At 52.0% G+C, this 12,781-nt stretch overlaps 16 non-coding genes across 16 annotated transcripts; 13 read left to right on the top strand and 3 right to left on the bottom strand.

The window, feature by feature from the left end:
- Positions 1 to 200: 200 nt before the first annotated feature.
- On the top strand, positions 201 to 272 carry Trnae-uuc. The gene has a single exon. It is a non-coding gene; the product is annotated as a tRNA-Glu (tRNA).
- Positions 273 to 470: 198 nt separating this feature from the next.
- Positions 471 to 544, top strand: Trnai-aau. The gene has a single exon. It is a non-coding gene; the product is annotated as a tRNA-Ile (tRNA).
- Positions 545 to 1,139: 595 nt separating this feature from the next.
- On the bottom strand, positions 1,140 to 1,211 carry Trnag-ucc. The gene has a single exon. It is a non-coding gene; the product is annotated as a tRNA-Gly (tRNA).
- A 347-nt stretch (positions 1,212 to 1,558) lies between these two features.
- On the top strand, positions 1,559 to 1,629 carry Trnag-gcc. Its single transcript has one exon. It is a non-coding gene; the product is annotated as a tRNA-Gly (tRNA).
- Positions 1,630 to 2,010: 381 nt separating this feature from the next.
- Trnam-cau lies at positions 2,011 to 2,083 on the top strand. The gene has a single exon. It is a non-coding gene; the product is annotated as a tRNA-Met (tRNA).
- A 303-nt stretch (positions 2,084 to 2,386) lies between these two features.
- On the top strand, positions 2,387 to 2,458 carry Trnae-uuc. The gene has a single exon. It is a non-coding gene; the product is annotated as a tRNA-Glu (tRNA).
- A 6,132-nt stretch (positions 2,459 to 8,590) lies between these two features.
- On the bottom strand, positions 8,591 to 8,662 carry Trnag-ucc. The gene has a single exon. It is a non-coding gene; the product is annotated as a tRNA-Gly (tRNA).
- A 347-nt stretch (positions 8,663 to 9,009) lies between these two features.
- Positions 9,010 to 9,080, top strand: Trnag-gcc. The gene has a single exon. It is a non-coding gene; the product is annotated as a tRNA-Gly (tRNA).
- A 381-nt stretch (positions 9,081 to 9,461) lies between these two features.
- Positions 9,462 to 9,534, top strand: Trnam-cau. Its single transcript has one exon. It is a non-coding gene; the product is annotated as a tRNA-Met (tRNA).
- A 303-nt stretch (positions 9,535 to 9,837) lies between these two features.
- On the top strand, positions 9,838 to 9,909 carry Trnae-uuc. The gene has a single exon. It is a non-coding gene; the product is annotated as a tRNA-Glu (tRNA).
- A 198-nt stretch (positions 9,910 to 10,107) lies between these two features.
- On the top strand, positions 10,108 to 10,181 carry Trnai-aau. The gene has a single exon. It is a non-coding gene; the product is annotated as a tRNA-Ile (tRNA).
- A 593-nt stretch (positions 10,182 to 10,774) lies between these two features.
- Trnag-ucc lies at positions 10,775 to 10,846 on the bottom strand. Its single transcript has one exon. It is a non-coding gene; the product is annotated as a tRNA-Gly (tRNA).
- Positions 10,847 to 11,193: 347 nt separating this feature from the next.
- Positions 11,194 to 11,264, top strand: Trnag-gcc. The gene has a single exon. It is a non-coding gene; the product is annotated as a tRNA-Gly (tRNA).
- Positions 11,265 to 11,645: 381 nt separating this feature from the next.
- On the top strand, positions 11,646 to 11,718 carry Trnam-cau. The gene has a single exon. It is a non-coding gene; the product is annotated as a tRNA-Met (tRNA).
- Positions 11,719 to 12,021: 303 nt separating this feature from the next.
- Positions 12,022 to 12,093, top strand: Trnae-uuc. The gene has a single exon. It is a non-coding gene; the product is annotated as a tRNA-Glu (tRNA).
- Positions 12,094 to 12,291: 198 nt separating this feature from the next.
- Positions 12,292 to 12,365, top strand: Trnai-aau. The gene has a single exon. It is a non-coding gene; the product is annotated as a tRNA-Ile (tRNA).
- The last annotated feature ends 416 nt before the right edge of the window (positions 12,366 to 12,781 follow it).

Here is a 12,781-nt window from a genome sequence, read left to right as displayed (position 1 = left end):
TGTTATTGCTACTTACAGCTTCCCTTTTCCTCTTCTCCCAGCAGAGCATGAAGCCAAAAGCATTGCTCTGCGACGTTTGAGGTGCGCGCCTTGCCAGTCAGTATGTGCACAGATGCTCGCAAAGAGAGGGGGGCGCCGACGCGGCACTCGACACGAAATGCGACAAGCGACCGTACGAACGGTCGAACGAAACGGCCACATCCGGTGTGGTCTAGTGGCTAGGATACCTGGCTTTCACCCAGGAGGCCCGGGTTCGATTCCCGGTACCGGAACGGAATTTTTTCCACACGAATCGTGACAAGTTTGAGCTGTCCGAGCGGCCGTTTCCCGTCCTGCTCGCAATATAGCTACTGTTTCGTGACCGTCAGCAGAATATAGACTAGGGAAGCAGACACACGACGACCATAGAAATGGTGTGCGGCTTCATGCCACCTGTTTCCAGCGTAGGGCTGAGCAACTGCATCTGCCGAGGCCCGTTAGCTCAGTTGGTTAGAGCGTCGTGCTAATAACGCGAAGGTCGTGGGTTCGATCCCCCCACGGGCCACTACTCTTTTCCTACTACGAAAAGGCGGCGCCGATTTCAGCTGGCGAGTGTGGTGACCAAAAGATCATCACCCTGCGTGGAAGTTGATAGAGGATCCGAACCCGACTCGTCGGGGAGCGCTACAGCATTCACTCGGCAATGGCCATAATATCTTGAATACACTGGTTCTCAACCGATAAAGAGAAAATGAAAGAAAATGTCCGATTGCCGATGCGTAACAACTTTGGCCCTTGTCAGTACTTGGGCGGGTGAGCGCATGGGAACACAGGGCGCTATTGGCACTTTTACTTCCTATTTTTGTTTCTCCTTTCTTTTCGGAGCTACAGCCCGATTCGGTCAGGGAGACGCCACCGTGAAATGAAGGGGGCGTGCTGTGTGTCCATCGCCTCGCCTCTCCTTACCTCTCTCAGTCGTTTCTCGTGCTTGTCGTTTTGATATAGGCCGATTTGAGAGCGTCAGCTCTCGCGTCAGCCGAGCAAAGTCGAGACAAGTCGAGACACACTAAGGGCTGGTATGCAGCGAGTAAGAGGGCGAAAAAAAACAATAATTTAAGAGCGCGTGGCAAAAGTACTCATACGCGAAATTAAAAGCCTGCTGCGGTGGCCGGGAATCGAACCCGGATCAACTGCTTGGAACGCAACTATGCTGACCATTACACCACCACCGCACAAGCGAGCGCCGCGCGTCCGCGCTGTGTCGGCTTCCCGCCAGTCGGCAGCGGCCGAAGGTGATCGTACCTGGCAGGCGCATTTCGAGGCAGGCTAGGGGAGCACATCCAGACGCATTCGGACAGCGTATCCGCGCACATTTCGCATCCTTTGGCAAGAGTTGGGCGCCGGCAACGCAAGAGTACGCAGAGGACCGCGTTCTGGCGGCATTTTTAAGCAGAGCAGTGCAGTGCAGGATTCAGCGTCTGCAGCATCTTTTCCACAGAATGCTACGGCGCTTGACGGCAGTCTCACTTTCCCTTGAGACATCTGCTCGGCAAGCAGCGTCAAGTTACCGCTGGCCCGAGCATCGGTGGTTCAGTGGTAGAATGCTCGCCTGCCACGCGGGCGGCCCGGGTTCGATTCCCGGCCGATGCATCATTTTGCTTTTCCCGCGATAATGCTGCCGCGTGGCTTGAGCGCTTGAGATGCACGATCCACAAGAATGTGTAGCTGGATTTCCCTTGAGAAGGACCGAGAACGCAGCACTCGCGGGTCCCCACTAGGACGCTCGCATCATGTTCTACAGACTAGCGTCGGCCTGGCCTCACAAGTTGCTGGGTCCGGGTGCCTCCGAGGCACTGAACTTCAACGACAAGGAGTGCTGCCTATCGTTGCAACAGCTGCAGCAGCACCGCAATCAACTGGGCCGGCAGTGCACGTGTAGCAACAGAACACGTTATCCAGGAAGTACAGTGTCTCTACGTCTAATATTGGGTAAGGTGTTTACCCAGTTTCCAGGACAAGCGGTGCACCCGTGCCTCGGTAGCGCAGTAGGCAGCGCGTAAGTCTCATAATCTTAAGGTCGTGAGTTCGATCCTCACCCGGGGCATTTAATTTTCTGTGACATGGTGGTGCTGTTGCTAGGGCGCCAACGTATTTCTTGTTTGTTATCCACAGCGTTTCAACGCTTCAGCGGGAAAATGTTTACTTCCTGTTATTGCTACTTACAGCTTCCCTTTTCCTCTTCTCCCAGCAGAGCATGAAGCCAAAAGCATTGCTCTGCGACGTTTGAGGTGCGCGCCTTGCCAGTCAGTATGTGCACAGATGCTCGCAAAGAGAGGGGGGCGCCGACGCGGCACTCGACACGAAATGCGACAAGCGACCGTACGAACGGTCGAACGAAACGGCCACATCCGGTGTGGTCTAGTGGCTAGGATACCTGGCTTTCACCCAGGAGGCCCGGGTTCGATTCCCGGTACCGGAACGGAATTTTTTCCACACGAATCGTGACAAGTTTGAGCTGTCCGAGCGGCCGTTTCCCGTCCTGCTCGCAATATAGCTACTGTTTCGTGACCGTCAGCAGAATATAGACTAGGGAAGCAGACACACGACGACCATAGAAATGGTGTGCGGCTTCATGCCACCTGTTTCCAGCGTAGGGCTGAGCAACTGCATCTGCCGAGGCCCGTTAGCTCAGTTGGTGAGTTCCGCTTTAGACGCCGTGCAGTGTGGACGTGCCTAGTCTTCCGCTCCGCCGTAGCGTTACGTATAGTGGACTATAGTTTTTGTTTCCGTGTTGTGTTGCAACTTCTGTGAGTGTTTCTCCGTCGTTGTTTCGTACCTTGTGTTACTTTCTGTCCTTATTTCAGTGTTTTTTGTGTAGCGGTTTCGACCGCATATTTTGAAAATGTCGTCCCAGGTTATTCCTCGTCAGGCTACAGTTAGTTTTGCTTTTGACAAGTCAACCCGCCATGTGCAACCTAGTTCTCTTGAGATTCATGATTGGTTGGTAGATACCTTTGGTGTTCATTCGGATCAGGTGCACACTGCTTATTTTGATACCGAACTGTATGTTTTCTTTGTTAAGTTTATGGACCCACTTCAGGTTGATAAAATTCTTTCTAAATATGGTCATCAAGTTCTCTTTCGGCATCGGGATGATTCTGTAAGTACCGTGCTGCTTTCCAATGCTTCCATCACGTATACCAATGTTCGTGTTTACAACCTTCCACCGGAGGTGGATAATGTCTATCTTAAGGAGGGTCTACAAAAGTATGGTGATGTAAAGAGCATTCGCCTTGAACGCTGGTCAAGCCAACATCGCCTGCAATGTTACAGTGGTATTCGTTCAGTCGAAATGCACGTTAAGCAGAATATTCCATCTCACCTGCAGATCGGTGGATATCGTGTCCATGTAACATATAGTGGTCAGGTGGGCACCTGTTTTTTGTGCAATGAAAGTGGTCACGTGCGTACCGACTGTCCGCGGAGAGTTTTTGTTTTAAAAAATTCTCTCGAACAGCGTCGCAAGTTAACGGTCGCTGACCTCGTTGCAGGTGGTTCTGCTCTTGGTGTAGCACAGTCCAGTGGTATTAGCGCCCCTCCACAGGTTTTGCGCACCCCTGATACAGAATTTCCTCCTTTGCGTGCTAAATCTGATGTTGTTCCGTCTGTCCCTCAGTTGGGTGTGCCACTTTTGAATAATAAGAGGCGTCGCCCACACGATGGAAATAGTACGGATGAGGATCTCCCTGAGATGCCCCAGTCCGATCGACCGGCATCCTTAGAGCCACTGTGTACTGTAGCTGCTCCCTGCCCTCCTGAGGTAGCGGTTCCGGTGGCGGCTGCTGGCGCCCCTCCGGCCTCCGACGCAGCTTCTCTCGAGTCGGGTCGTCGGTCGGGCCTGTTGGCGCCGTCTTCCGAACCGACTGCGATGTCACAACAAATGGAGCCGCGACAACTTCCTGCTTCGCTGCTCCATACCTCTGCCAGCGGAGCTGCTCCGCTTCCTTCCAACTCTGCGGCCTCGGACCTTCCTGCTCACGTTTCGCCTCCGTGCAGTCCATGTTTGCCGGAAGCTAGTGCAGGTGTTGACCATTCCGTTTTGTCGGATGTTTCCCCCGCGACCCCGGATCCCGCATGTGGACCGGTGCGGGTGGTGTCGGATACAGAACTTGACCCTCCTACGTCACCGGCGGCTGAAGCTTCCTTGCCCGTCAGCCGACGCAAGTTACGCGTTCAGCCGAACGTTAATGCTGTTCGTAAAAAACCGAAACGTAAGGGATCCGCGGAACGGGGTAGCAGTCCCCCTCCCTCGGATGCCTCCGTCACCCCTGCTATGGACTGTGACGCTGGTGCGTCGGTGTAGGTGATTTGTTTTCTCGCTTTTCTCTCTATGGTTCAAGCATACACCTTTCTTACCTTAAATGTTAACCGTATTGAGTCCGACGTTCGCATTGCCTCTTTGCGGCAGTTTATTTACGACGCCTGTGCGGACGTAGTGTTTTTGCAGGAAGTGTTGTTTTCTGATCTCTCTCTACCTGGATTTCAAACTGTTTTTAATGTCGCGCCGGAATATTCAACAGGAACTGCTCTTTTCTTTCGAGAGGGCATTCCTATTACTGACATTGAATTCCTTGACTCTGGCCGTGGGATTGGTTGTCGTCTTTTTGATCTCCGCCTCGTTGTTTTGTATGCCCCCTCTGGTTCGGGTCACACTGTGGCTCGATCGCGCTTTTATAAAGAAGAGCTTATTTATCTTTTGCGCCAGAGTCCTCGGAGTCTCCTGCTCGGAGGCGATTTTAATTGTGTTTTACGCCCTGCAGACCAGTCCCCCAATTTTAATTATTGCCGTGATTTACATGACTTAGTTCGTACGATGCATCTGCGTGATGTTTGGGAACACAAATATCCAACCCTGGTTAAATATACGTTTTTTACTGCGTCCTCATGCAGTAGACTCGACAGATTCTATTTATCTGATTTTTTATGTGATAAAATTCTTTCTGTCGATGTTATTCCTACTAGTTTTTCTGACCATTGTGCTTTTACTGCAACTGTAAATCTTAGTCGCCAACCTGCAAAACTTTATCGTTCCCAGTGGATGTTAAATGTTTCCCACCTTGCCGACAGTGCTATGGATGATGTTATAAGTGGCGTGTGGGAGCGATGTCTTCGCTCTGTCCCGCGATACCCCTCCTTGCTGGTTTGGTGGACTGCGTTTGCCAAGCCCAAGATTCGTCAGACTTTGATTTTCTACTGTGCTGCTAGGACGCGTGATTTTAAGAACACGTATGAATATTACTACTCTGTCCTGCGTGAACTATTTGACGCGGCGGGTACCTCTCCACTGCGGATCCATGATGTTCGTCGTATTAAAGCCAAGCTCTTGAGCCTTAAACGACGACAGATGGATGGTCTGCGAGTTAAGTCGAAACCTCACTCTCTTGTTGAAGGTGAACTGACATCCTTGTACCACCTGCTACGGCATCAGACTCGTCGTCGTCGCTCCTTCATCTCTTCTCTTACGGTGGATGATGGGCGACAGCTTATTGCACAGGAGGAAATGGTTCGTGCTCTTCATCAGTATTACACTAGTCTATATTCTGCCGATGATTCTGGTGAGTCTCTTTCGGATGATGTCTTTGGGGATCTAACTGCGACGATCGCGCCTGACGCGAACGGCGAATTTCTCCGGGAGTTCCAGGTAGATGATGTTTTCGATTTTATTGCTCGCTCTCCGTCCAGTAAATCGCCGGGTCCAGACGGCCTGCCTAAAGAATTTTATCTCCGTTTTTGGCCTCTTTTGGGTGGCATTTTTACGCAGATTTTAAATGAGATTGTCAGGGGGATGGATGTGCCTGCCGATTTTAAAGTAGGGAAAATTGTTTTAATCCCGAAGTCCTCTGGTCGTTTATCTGCTGCCAATCTTCGTCCGCTCACATTGCTGAATTTTGACTATAAGACAGCTGCTAGAGCGCTCAATAGCCGGTTGTCTTCTCTGCTTCGGGTTGTGATTGGTGCACATCAATGTTGTTTTCATGATAGATCTATTCTGACACCAGTAGCCGAATATCGGGATGTTGTCTCGGTTGCGGCGGTTACAAACGTACATTGTGCCTTTGCCTTCCTTGATTTTTATAAGGCTTTTGATCACGTCAGTCATGTGTTTTTAGATCGTGTTTTAGGTACAATAGGTTTTAACGCTTCATCACGTGGTGTTCTTGGCAATCTGTATAGGGGAATAACAGCTCGGGTGTCAGTCAATGGGCAGCTGACGCCGCCCATTGCTATCCGCCGCGGAGTGCCTCAGGGTAGTCCGCTCTCTATGTCTTTATTCGTATTGTCCCTGGAACCGCTGCTTCGGACTATTGCTCTCAAGCTTCAGGGTATGTCCCTCTCTGGTGGGAAGCTCTCTGTTAAGGCATATGCGGATGATGTCGTTGTTCTCCTCCGTCAACGTGATGATATCCCGTTGTTGAAAGGGGCGGTTGATGCATACTGTCGTGTCTCTGGAGCGCGTCTCAATCAGGGTAAATGTAAGTTCCTTGATATTCGAGGATTTCGCGATGCTGACGTCCCTTGGGCCACTTTTGTCGATCGCCATACGTCCTTGGGGATTATCATTGATCGGTGTCCTCTAAAAATGGCGGCTCTCAATTGGAAATCTGTCACCGAGAAGATACAGGGGGCTCTGATGGTCCATGAGCAGCGCTCTGCTACCATTTTGCAAAAAGTCAGAATTTTAGACACCTACGTTCTATGTAAAGCTTATTATGTTGCTCAGCTGTTCCCACTTCCCATGATGGTGGCGAAAAGGTTGCGCCAATTGTCTAGCAGATTTATATGGAAGGGCCATCTATTCAAGTTACGTTACGAGGTAATGACGAAACCGCGTCTCTCCGGAGGCTTGGGCCTCTCTGACATTACTCGCAAGGCGTCTGCTTTGTACGTCCGCCGAACGACTCTAATTGTTACGCAAGAAGTGACTTCAATTACATCCAGGCTTTTTACTGTTGTGCGTCCGGCGAGCCTTGCTCCACCTGTCGATGTCGGACGCCTAAATTTTAAGTTGAAACACATTCGGGAATTTTACATTGCGGTGAGTTACCTCGGTGACGTCTTCTTGCGGCGACCGGTGCCAACGACCAAGGGCTTGATTGCCCGCTGGGAGGGGCTGGCCGGTCCCAATCCAATAGAACTGGCGTCTCCATCTGTGTCCTGGAGGAACGTCTGGAAGAACGTTAGTCTGCCGATCCACTCTATGGCCGTGGCGTCCACGTGGTATAGGGTAATAAATAATTTGGTTCCCACCAATGTACGACTGCACCGTATTGGTCTTTCTGACACGGACACCTGTACTCGGTGTGGTCTCTTGGATACCCTTGAACATCGATTCACCTGCTGTGGGCACCTTGCTAATTGGCGTTGGCTCAGGAAACAACTTGCTTTTGTCACTAGGTCTGCTGAAGCCGCTTATACTATTGACATCATCGTCCGGCCCGATTCTTCCTTTTTTCCGCGGACGAAGCTCCATACCGTCATGTGGTTGATTGGCCATTTCGTACATTTTGTCAACAGTTGTCATGAAGAGGATGGACACCTAGCGTTTCGGCAGTACATGCTTACTGCTTACTGGCAGCGCTTGCGATTGCCAGGCCTCCGAGATGATTTTGCCAATATGCTTAGCCTGACATTTGAAAGAGAGGGTGTTGGCTAAGGTCACCTGTGTGAGCCATTTTCTTTTATACTGTTTCTGGATTTGCCGCCTTTATATATGTTTCTTCTCTACACCAGGACTGAAGTTTTCGTGTTTTAATCTTTATTTCAGTCAGCAGTCTACATTATATAGTCATGTTTTAGGATTTTAATTTCAGTACTGTAAAAAAAAAAAAAAAAAAAAAAAGTTGGTCTAGGGGTATGATTCCTGCTTTAAAAAAAAAAAAAAAAAGAAAAAAAAAAAAGTTGGTTAGAGCGTCGTGCTAATAACGCGAAGGTCGTGGGTTCGATCCCCCCACGGGCCACTACTCTTTTCCTACTACGAAAAGGCGGCGCCGATTTCAGCTGGCGAGTGTGGTGACCAAAAGATCATCACCCTGCGTGGAAGTTGATAGAGGATCCGAACCCGACTCGTCGGGGAGCGCTACAGCATTCACTCGGCAATGGCCATAATATCTTGAATACACTGGTTCTCAACCGATAAAGAGAAAATGAAAGAAAATGTCCGATTGCCGATGCGTAACAACTTTGGCCCTTGTCAGTACTTGGGCGGGTGAGCGCATGGGAACACAGGGCGCTATTGGCACTTTTACTTCCTATTTTTGTTTCTCCTTTCTTTTCGGAGCTACAGCCCGATTCGGTCAGGGAGACGCCACCGTGAAATGAAGGGGGCGTGCTGTGTGTCCATCGCCTCGCCTCTCCTTACCTCTCTCAGTCGTTTCTCGTGCTTGTCGTTTTGATATAGGCCGATTTGAGAGCGTCAGCTCTCGCGTCAGCCGAGCAAAGTCGAGACAAGTCGAGACACACTAAGGGCTGGTATGCAGCGAGTAAGAGGGCGAAAAAACAATAATTTAAGAGCGCGTGGCAAAAGTACTCATACGCGAAATTAAAAGCCTGCTGCGGTGGCCGGGAATCGAACCCGGATCAACTGCTTGGAACGCAACTATGCTGACCATTACACCACCACCGCACAAGCGAGCGCCGCGCGTCCGCGCTGTGTCGGCTTCCCGCCAGTCGGCAGCGGCCGAAGGTGATCGTACCTGGCAGGCGCATTTCGAGGCAGGCTAGGGGAGCACATCCAGACGCATTCGGACAGCGTATCCGCGCACATTTCGCATCCTTTGGCAAGAGTTGGGCGCCGGCAACGCAAGAGTACGCAGAGGACCGCGTTCTGGCGGCATTTTTAAGCAGAGCAGTGCAGTGCAGGATTCAGCGTCTGCAGCATCTTTTCCACAGAATGCTACGGCGCTTGACGGCAGTCCCACTTTCCCTTGAGACATCTGCTCGGCAAGCAGCGTCAAGTTACCGCTGGCCCGAGCATCGGTGGTTCAGTGGTAGAATGCTCGCCTGCCACGCGGGCGGCCCGGGTTCGATTCCCGGCCGATGCATCATTTTGCTTTTCCCGCGATAATGCTGCCGCGTGGCTTGAGCGCTTGAGATGCACGATCCACAAGAATGTGTAGCTGGATTTCCCTTGAGAAGGACCGAGAACGCAGCACTCGCGGGTCCCCACTAGGACGCTCGCATCATGTTCTACAGACTAGCGTCGGCCTGGCCTCACAAGTTGCTGGGTCCGGGTGCCTCCGAGGCACTGAACTTCAACGACAAGGAGTGCTGCCTATCGTTGCAACAGCTGCAGCAGCACCGCAATCAACTGGGCCGGCAGTGCACGTGTAGCAACAGAACACGTTATCCAGGAAGTACAGTGTCTCTACGTCTAATATTGGGTAAGGTGTTTACCCAGTTTCCAGGACAAGCGGTGCACCCGTGCCTCGGTAGCGCAGTAGGCAGCGCGTAAGTCTCATAATCTTAAGGTCGTGAGTTCGATCCTCACCCGGGGCATTTAATTTTCTGTGACATGGTGGTGCTGTTGCTAGGGCGCCAACGTATTTCTTGTTTGTTATCCACAGCGTTTCAACGCTTCAGCGGGAAAATGTTTACTTCCTGTTATTGCTACTTACAGCTTCCCTTTTCCTCTTCTCCCAGCAGAGCATGAAGCCAAAAGCATTGCTCTGCGACGTTTGAGGTGCGCGCCTTGCCAGTCAGTATGTGCACAGATGCTCGCAAAGAGAGGGGGGCGCCGACGCGGCACTCGACACGAAATGCGACAAGCGACCGTACGAACGGTCGAACGAAACGGCCACATCCGGTGTGGTCTAGTGGCTAGGATACCTGGCTTTCACCCAGGAGGCCCGGGTTCGATTCCCGGTACCGGAACGGAATTTTTTCCACACGAATCGTGACAAGTTTGAGCTGTCCGAGCGGCCGTTTCCCGTCCTGCTCGCAATATAGCTACTGTTTCGTGACCGTCAGCAGAATATAGACTAGGGAAGCAGACACACGACGACCATAGAAATGGTGTGCGGCTTCATGCCACCTGTTTCCAGCGTAGGGCTGAGCAACTGCATCTGCCGAGGCCCGTTAGCTCAGTTGGTTAGAGCGTCGTGCTAATAACGCGAAGGTCGTGGGTTCGATCCCCCCACGGGCCACTACTCTTTTCCTACTACGAAAAGGCGGCGCCGATTTCAGCTGGCGAGTGTGGTGACCAAAAGATCATCACCCTGCGTGGAAGTTGATAGAGGATCCGAACCCGACTCGTCGGGGAGCGCTACAGCATTCACTCGGCAATGGCCATAATATCTTGAATACACTGGTTCTCAACCGATAAAGAGAAAATGAAAGAAAATGTCCGATTGCCGATGCGTAACAACTTTGGCCCTTGTCAGTACTTGGGCGGGTGAGCGCATGGGAACACAGGGCGCTATTGGCACTTTTACTTCCTATTTTTGTTTCTCCTTTCTTTTCGGAGCTACAGCCCGATTCGGTCAGGGAGACGCCACCGTGAAATGAAGGGGGCGTGCTGTGTGTCCATCGCCTCGCCTCTCCTTACCTCTCTCAGTCGTTTCTCGTGCTTGTCGTTTTGATATAGGCCGATTTGAGAGCGTCAGCTCTCGCGTCAGCCGAGCAAAGTCGAGACAAGTCGAGACACACTAAGGGCTGGTATGCAGCGAGTAAGAGGGCGAAAAAACAATAATTTAAGAGCGCGTGGCAAAAGTACTCATACGCGAAATTAAAAGCCTGCTGCGGTGGCCGGGAATCGAACCCGGATCAACTGCTTGGAACGCAACTATGCTGACCATTACACCACCACCGCACAAGCGAGCGCCGCGCGTCCGCGCTGTGTCGGCTTCCCGCCAGTCGGCAGCGGCCGAAGGTGATCGTACCTGGCAGGCGCATTTCGAGGCAGGCTAGGGGAGCACATCCAGACGCATTCGGACAGCGTATCCGCGCACATTTCGCATCCTTTGGCAAGAGTTGGGCGCCGGCAACGCAAGAGTACGCAGAGGACCGCGTTCTGGCGGCATTTTTAAGCAGAGCAGTGCAGTGCAGGATTCAGCGTCTGCAGCATCTTTTCCACAGAATGCTACGGCGCTTGACGGCAGTCCCACTTTCCCTTGAGACATCTGCTCGGCAAGCAGCGTCAAGTTACCGCTGGCCCGAGCATCGGTGGTTCAGTGGTAGAATGCTCGCCTGCCACGCGGGCGGCCCGGGTTCGATTCCCGGCCGATGCATCATTTTGCTTTTCCCGCGATAATGCTGCCGCGTGGCTTGAGCGCTTGAGATGCACGATCCACAAGAATGTGTAGCTGGATTTCCCTTGAGAAGGACCGAGAACGCAGCACTCGCGGGTCCCCACTAGGACGCTCGCATCATGTTCTACAGACTAGCGTCGGCCTGGCCTCACAAGTTGCTGGGTCCGGGTGCCTCCGAGGCACTGAACTTCAACGACAAGGAGTGCTGCCTATCGTTGCAACAGCTGCAGCAGCACCGCAATCAACTGGGCCGGCAGTGCACGTGTAGCAACAGAACACGTTATCCAGGAAGTACAGTGTCTCTACGTCTAATATTGGGTAAGGTGTTTACCCAGTTTCCAGGACAAGCGGTGCACCCGTGCCTCGGTAGCGCAGTAGGCAGCGCGTAAGTCTCATAATCTTAAGGTCGTGAGTTCGATCCTCACCCGGGGCATTTAATTTTCTGTGACATGGTGGTGCTGTTGCTAGGGCGCCAACGTATTTCTTGTTTGTTATCCACAGCGTTTCAACGCTTCAGCGGGAAAATGTTTACTTCCTGTTATTGCTACTTACAGCTTCCCTTTTCCTCTTCTCCCAGCAGAGCATGAAGCCAAAAGCATTGCTCTGCGACGTTTGAGGTGCGCGCCTTGCCAGTCAGTATGTGCACAGATGCTCGCAAAGAGAGGGGGGCGCCGACGCGGCACTCGACACGAAATGCGACAAGCGACCGTACGAACGGTCGAACGAAACGGCCACATCCGGTGTGGTCTAGTGGCTAGGATACCTGGCTTTCACCCAGGAGGCCCGGGTTCGATTCCCGGTACCGGAACGGAATTTTTTCCACACGAATCGTGACAAGTTTGAGCTGTCCGAGCGGCCGTTTCCCGTCCTGCTCGCAATATAGCTACTGTTTCGTGACCGTCAGCAGAATATAGACTAGGGAAGCAGACACACGACGACCATAGAAATGGTGTGCGGCTTCATGCCACCTGTTTCCAGCGTAGGGCTGAGCAACTGCATCTGCCGAGGCCCGTTAGCTCAGTTGGTTAGAGCGTCGTGCTAATAACGCGAAGGTCGTGGGTTCGATCCCCCCACGGGCCACTACTCTTTTCCTACTACGAAAAGGCGGCGCCGATTTCAGCTGGCGAGTGTGGTGACCAAAAGATCATCACCCTGCGTGGAAGTTGATAGAGGATCCGAACCCGACTCGTCGGGGAGCGCTACAGCATTCACTCGGCAATGGCCATAATATCTTGAATACACTGGTTCTCAACCGATAAAGAGAAAATGAAAGAAAATGTCCGATTGCCGATGCGTAACAACTTTGGCCCTTGTCAGTACTTGGGCGGGTGAGCGCATGGGAACACAGGGCGCTATTGGCACTTTTACTTCCTATTTTTGTTTCTCCTTTCTTTTCGGAGCTACAGCCCGATTCGGTCAGGGAGACGCCACCGTGAAATGAAGGGGGCGTGCTGTGTGTCCATCGCCTCGCCTCTCCTTACCTCTCTCAGTCGTTT

This window comes from Schistocerca piceifrons, unplaced genomic scaffold (genome assembly GCF_021461385.2).
Source record: "Schistocerca piceifrons isolate TAMUIC-IGC-003096 unplaced genomic scaffold, iqSchPice1.1 HiC_scaffold_544, whole genome shotgun sequence".
In the NCBI taxonomy this organism is placed as follows: Eukaryota; Metazoa; Arthropoda; class Insecta; order Orthoptera; family Acrididae; genus Schistocerca; species Schistocerca piceifrons.
This window is presented reverse-complemented; position numbering and strand designations above follow the sequence as displayed.